Raw genomic sequence first — 7,372 nt, forward strand, 5'->3', positions numbered from 1 at the left:
GGAAGAACACCGAATCACTGAAATTAAAAATATAATAAGTTCCAGAATACGGCACTATTTCATTGTTGAAGAAAGAAGGCAGAACTCTATTATAGTCAAGAGAAATCCAAATTCTTTCATCTTTGTGTTACCTCTCACCTGACTTCCTCACTCCATCAATTTCAGCCCCATAGGTAACAGTTGTGCCCATTGTTTTACATTTGTTTTTTAACAAGATGTGTCCATTAAGTCTAATCTTATCATCTTTTGTCATACTTCAGAAACAGAACTATATAATTTAATATTCTTGGATACTCTCTTATTTATGCTGTAAAATAACACTATTGGTAATTAAAAATAAAAATTATATATATGTACATACATATATATATAAATTAATAAAGCCTTTTATTTATATTTACTGCTAAACATTCTGCCTAGATTTTGTCCTTGCTCATAATACAGCCTTAAGTTTTATGAGAACTCAAACTTACAGACCAACAGAAGAAAACAATACTTTAAGTCACTTTGGAGTCTAGGCTTATGAGAAACTTTGTTGGTGGTGTTTTATACAAACTCTAGAAAAAAATAAAAGTAACTTTCAGAAAATTAGGGATTATTTACCTTCTAATGTTATTTCTTCTTTATTAATGTAATGGGTTTGCGTATGATATTTATTGTAAACATGTTTATAGAACAATAGATTTGATTTAGTTTCAATGGTACCATTTCATTAAAGCATACCGGTGAGCGGGATATTCTCCTTTTGCCCCTTTAAATGTGTCATCCCTCTCCTTCCTACCCTACATTCCAGGCTTTGTTGCACCCAGGTCTCCCAGTTGCGTTTTGCTATCAGGAACTCACTAAAGACCATTAGGAGATTAGAAGTGGGAGAAGAGGGAAGTTTGGGCTTAGTCCCCTGGCTCTTTTCCTGTTGGACCAGGGCAGCCCCCTCCCAATAGCAATGGGTCTTGCTGGATTTCATAACTCCCTCGACTTGCTCCTTCAGGTCCAGAGGTAGTAGGTGCTTCTTGCTGCCATGATGCCAGGGGCATGTCATCATCCTTTATTGATATTCCTTAACTCTATCTGCACTTATGTCAAGAGCCCCTCCATTAAAACCTCTTTAAAAAAAAGGGGGGGAGTGGAACGGAAAGAAAGAAAGAAAGAAAGAAAGAAAGAAAGAAAGAAAGAAAGAAAGAGAAAGAAAGAAAGAAAAGCTCTTCAAATAAAAGTCCAGAATGAGATGGCACCACAGGTGAATTTTACAAAACATTTAAAGAAGAGTTAATACCTATTCTTCCCAAACTATTTCAAAAAATAGAAGAGGAAGAAAAATTTCCAAATTCACTTGGTGAGGCCAGCATTATGTTGATACCAAAACCAGATAAAGAGACTACCAAAAAAAACAAAAAAACAAAAACAAAAAACAAGCCACAACTACAGACCAATATTTCTCATGAACATAGATGCAACAATCACCAACAAATTATTATCAAAACAAATCCAACAATATATTTAAAAAGTCATTCACCATGATCCAGTCGGATTTATTCCTCAGATGCAAGGGTGGTTCAATATTTGCAAATCAATGTGATACATTCCATCAACAAAAGAAAGGATAAAAACCATACAATCATTTCATAGATGCAGAAAAAAAAAAAAACATTTGACAAAGTACAATATACATTCGTGATAAAAATGCTCAGCTAACGTTAGGTGTAGACAGACCATATCTCAATATAATAAAAGCTATATATATTAAAAAAAAAAAAACCCTCTGCTAACCTCATACTCAATGGTGAAAAACTGAGAGCTTTTCCCATTATATTAGGAACAAGACAACAATGTCTACTCTATTTTTATTCAACATAGTATTGGAAATCCTAGCCATAACTATCAGACAAGAAAAATAGATAAAAGTCATCTATATTGGTAAGGGAGAAGTAAAAATTTCACTCTTTGTAGATGACATGATACTATATGTAGTATTCCTAAAGATGCCACCAAAGATGATACTATAGTATCATATATACCATATCATATATATATATACACACTGTATCATATATAGTATCATATATATTTACTACATATGTATACTATAATTAATATGCAGAAATCTGCATTTCTATACACTCATAATGAAGCAGCAGAAAGAGAAATTAAGACAATAATCCCATTTACAATTGCACCAAAAATAATAAAATACCCAGGAATAAACTTATCCAAAGAAAATTATACTCTGTACTCTGAAAACTATAAAATATTTAAAGAAATTGAAGATGATGCAAACAAATGGGAAGATATTCCATACTCATGGACTGGGAGAATCAATACTGTTAAAATATAAATACTAATGAAAGCCATGTACAGATTTAATGTAATTGCTATCAAAATACCAGCATTTTTCACAGAACTAGAACAAATAATCCTAAAATTTGTATGGAACCACAAAAGATCCCACGTAGCCAAAGCAGTTTTGAAAAAAAACAAAACTGGAAGTATCACAATCCTAGATTTCAAGATATACTAAAAAGCTATAGTAATTAAAGCAATATGGCACTGGCACAAAACCAGACACACAGATCAATGGAACAGAGTGTCCAGAAATAGACCCATAATTATATGGTCAATTAATCTATAACAAAGGAGGCAAGAATACTCAATGGGAAAAATCTCTTCAACAAATGGTGTTGGGAAACCTGGACCACTTCTTGCACCATACGCGAAAATTAATTCAAAATAGATTTAAGATCGAAATCCATAAAAATCCTAGAAGAGGGGGCACCTGGGTGGCTCAGTCAGTTAAGCGTCTGCCTCTGGCTCAGGTCATGATCTGAGGGTCCTGGGACGGAGTCCTGCATCGGGCTACCTGCTCAGAGGGGAGTCTGCTTCTTCCTCTCCCTCTGCCACTCCCCTTGATTGTGCTCTCTCTCACTCACTCCCTCCTCTCAAATAAATAAATAAAATCTTTAAAAAAAAAAAATCCTAGAAGAGAACACAGGCAATAGTTTCTCCAACATGGGCCATAGTAACATTTTTTTCTAGATATTTCTCCTAAGGCAAGGGAAACAAAAGCAAAAAACCCCACAAAAAAACAAAAAAAACTCAACCCCCCCCCCCACAACTATTGGTACTACATCAAAATAAAAAGGTTTTGCACAGAGAAACAAAGACAAAAATACAAGACAACCTACTGAAGGGGAAGAGATATTTGCAAATCACATACCCAATAAAGGGTTAGTATTCAAAATATATAATGAACTTATACAACTCAACACCAAAAAAAACCCCAAATAATCCAATGAGAAAATGAGCAGAAGACATGAAAAGACATTTCTCTGAAGAAGACCTACCGCCGTCCAACAGACACATGAAAAAATATTCAACATCCTCGATCACCAGGGAAATGCAAATGAAAACCACCATGAGCTATCACCTCACACCTGCCAAAATGGCTAAAATGAAAAACATTAGAAACAAGAAGTGTTGGTCAAGATGTAGAGAAAAAGGAACCCTTGCCTTGTGCACTGCTGGCGGGAATGCAAACTCATGCAGCCACTGTGGAACACAGTATGGTGGTTCCTTAAAAAGTTGCAAATAGAGCTACCCTATGACCCAGCAATTGCACTACTAAATATTTATCCAAAGAAAAAAAATACTAATCCAAAGGATACACACACCCTTATGTTTATAGCAGTTTTATCTGTAATAGCCAAATTATGGAAACAGCCCACATGTCCATCCACTGATGAATGGATAAAGAAGATGTGGTGTATGTATATGGTGTGGACTATTAGCCATAAAAAGAATGAAATCCTGCCATTTGCAGTGACATGGGTGGAGCTACAGAGTATTGTGCTAAGCACAATCCATCACTCATATGTAGAATTTAAGCAACAAAACAAATGAACAAAGGGGAGATAAAAAAGAGAGGAAAATCAAGAAACAGACTTTTAACTACCAACAACAAACTGATGGTGGCCAGAAGGGAGGGGTTTGGACGATGTGTTAAATAGGTGATGGGGATTAAGGAGGGCACTTGTCGTGATGAGCGCTAGGTGTTGTATGCAAGTGTTGAATCATTATATTGTACACCTGAAACTAACATTACACTGTAGGTTAACTAACTGGAATTTGAATAAAAAATTAAAAAAAAAATTACCAAATGATCCACTAATTCCACCACTGGGTATTCAAGATTATGAAAACACTAATTTGAAAAGATATATGCACCCCTCTATTGTAGCATTATTTACAATAGCCAAAATTTGGAAAGAACCCAAGTGTGCATTGATGGATGAATGGATAAAGAGGAGGTGGTATGTGCGTGCGCACACACATACACACACACACACACACACACACACACACTGGAATGTTACTCGGACATAAAGAATGAAATCTTGCCATTTATAACAGCATCGATGGGTCTAGATAGTATGATGCTAAGTGAAACAGGTCAGTCAGAGCAAGACAAATGCCCTATGATTTCACTCATATGTGAATTTAAGAAACAAAACAGAGAAGGGGGAATGAAGCATGAGAGACTATGGACTCTGAAAAACAAACTGAGGGTTTCAGAGGGGAGGGGGGTGGGGGAATGGGATAGGCTGGTGATGGGTAGTAAGGAGGGCACGTATTGCATGGTGCACTGGGTGTTAATATGCAACTAACTAATCATCGAACTTTACATTGGAAACCGGGGATGTACTGTATGGTGACTAACATAATAAAAAAACATTAAAAAAAAAAAAGAAAAGAAAAAATGAGACAACCCCACCCAAAAAAAGACTCTTAAATATAGACAACTGATGGTTACCAGAGGGGAGATGGGTGGCGGTGGGGGTGAAAGAGATGCAGGGGATTAACAGTACACTTATCGTGATGAGCAGTGAGTAATGTATAGAAATGCTGAATCACTATATTGCACACCTGAAACTAATATCATACTATATGTTAACTATACTGGAATTAAAAATTTTTTTTAAAAACCTCTTCAATTGCCCATTTTGAGTATGCCAATGGTAATTTTTATATTATGCTAGATTTGAGCAATTAGCAGAAAAAATAAAAATATAGTTAAGATAAAAGATGAAAAATATGAAGGAAATGTAAAGATATGAATATAAAATTCATCAAATACATATCTTATCAACATTATAGAAGGAGTCACAGAGTGCCTGGGAAAATCCATAGCAGAAAAGATCTTAGCTGAGAGTTTTTCAGAACTGATCAAAGATATCCACCCACCTAGACAGAATTAAAAAAAATGCTACTGTCCCAATGTCGGTGTTTCTAAATTCCTATGTTGAAACTTCACCCCCACGGTGATAATATTAGGAGGTGGGGTCACTGGGAGGTGATTAAGTCATGAAAGTGGTGCCCTTGCAAATGGCATTAGCGCCTCGTAAAAGAGGCATGAGAAAATTCCCTTGCCCCTCCCACCACGTGAGGTTACACAGAAAATTACTCTGAGAAATATGGGGTGCTTAGAAACGACCTGGTTTATGATATTTTTGCTAGACATGCCCAAATGGACTAAGACAAACAGGAACTCTCAAGCATAATAGATGTAAGGAAATTCACACCCAGACACTTCATGGTACAATTTCAAACCATAAAAGACAAAGTGATCATCTCAGAACTAGACAAACTATCTTCAAAAGTAACATTTAGACTGAGAAGGGATTTTCCAGCAGCAACAGCTGGAACTGGAAGACAGAGAAATGGTCTTTCCTTCTGTCCTGAAATGAGTTAACGGCCGATCAATAAATTAATTCCTGGCAAAGATGTATTTCCAGAGTACGGCCAAAATAAAACTGTTTTTAGAAAACAAAATGTAAACATAGCTGGAGGATTTCTGAAGGCTGCATTTCCACCCCAGCTGCAAGATTTAAGGGACAGGAAGGACAGCGGCAAAGTAAGCAGGAAAATGATAGGAAATGCAATTAAATACTGACTACTGGAAAACATAATAATACATTATAGGAATCTAATCTAAAAAAAGAATTAACAAATATCCCAACAATAAGTATAAGTCACAAGGGGCTGAAGATGATAAAATTAAATTTTCATATTGCAATTTCTTGGGTAAGAAGTAAAAATTAGAAACACGTTGTATTACCTTGAAAACAGTACAGAAGAACTGCGCGTTAATTAACTGGAATTTAAATAAAAACTTACAAGAAAACAGTATAGAAGAAAAAAGCATGGTCAAAATAAAAGAAACTCTTTACATCCAAAAAAATGTAAGAAATGAGTTGGAGGAAAACATCCATCAGATGTGACATAAAGAAAACAAGAATTATGGAATATGTAGCATTTACGTAGAATAATAATTTCTACAGAAGACAATAATCATATTAGTACTTTAAATAATACAACTATTAAAAATACACCATTTCTAAGAGAAACACATAAAATATAAAAATGTAGAAAATACAGAAGAAATAATGGTAGAAGGAAGTATTCCTCATGGAAACACACTAACTCTTGTGAAGGGAGTTTCTTCCTCCATTCAGACAACACAAATGCCAGAAAATAATGAAATGAAATGGAGCCAGAGGTAAACCCTGTGTCCTGGCAGGTAAGCCACCCCAAAAACAGGGCTGTAGATGAAGCTAGAACAAAGAATGCTTCCAGGAGGACATTTCGGTGATAGGAGCTTATCAGCAAACCAGGAGTGAAGGAGTGGAGGAGGGGGGCCTAAGAGACCACCGTCCCTCAGGGTCACACTCCACAGGCTGCTGTACCCAATCCCGTGAGCAACGACGTCACTTATACATAACAGAAATTAATTTCTCACGGTCTTGGAGTCTGGAAGTCCGGTTATCGAGATGCTGGCATGGTTATACAAGGCCCGTCATCCTAAGCTGCAGACTTATTATCTCTCCACACGGCAGAAGGCAGGAGCTACCTCTCTGGGGCCTCATTTACAGAGGCACTAATCCCAGAGGTAAGGGCTCTCGTGACCTAATTCCATCCCAAAGGTCCCAATACCTTGGGGCCATTAGGTTTTCAATATATGAAGTTAGCAGGGGGTGGGACACACACACACGTCTATTCAACCACAGCACTCAGTTAACTTCAACTACTGAAATGGTTTTAGTAGTTGAGGGGCACCCAGGGGGTGCAGTCAGTGGAGTGTCCGCCTCTTGGTTTCCACCCAGGTCTGACTGCAAGGTTGTGGACTCAAGTCCCGCATCCAGCTCCAGGCTCAGCCGGGAGTCTGCTTGAGGGTTTGTCTCTGCCTCTCCCCCCTGTGCTCTCACTCTCTTTCTAAAATAAAATAAATCTTAAACACACACACACACACACACACACACACACACACACACACTTTCAGAGTGAGGTGGGGAGAGACCACATTCACACAATGTTTATTATG

The sequence above is a fragment of the Ursus maritimus genome, unplaced genomic scaffold, assembly GCF_017311325.1.
Source record: "Ursus maritimus isolate PB19 unplaced genomic scaffold, ASM1731132v1 scaffold_5, whole genome shotgun sequence".
Taxonomy (NCBI): Eukaryota; Metazoa; Chordata; class Mammalia; order Carnivora; family Ursidae; genus Ursus; species Ursus maritimus.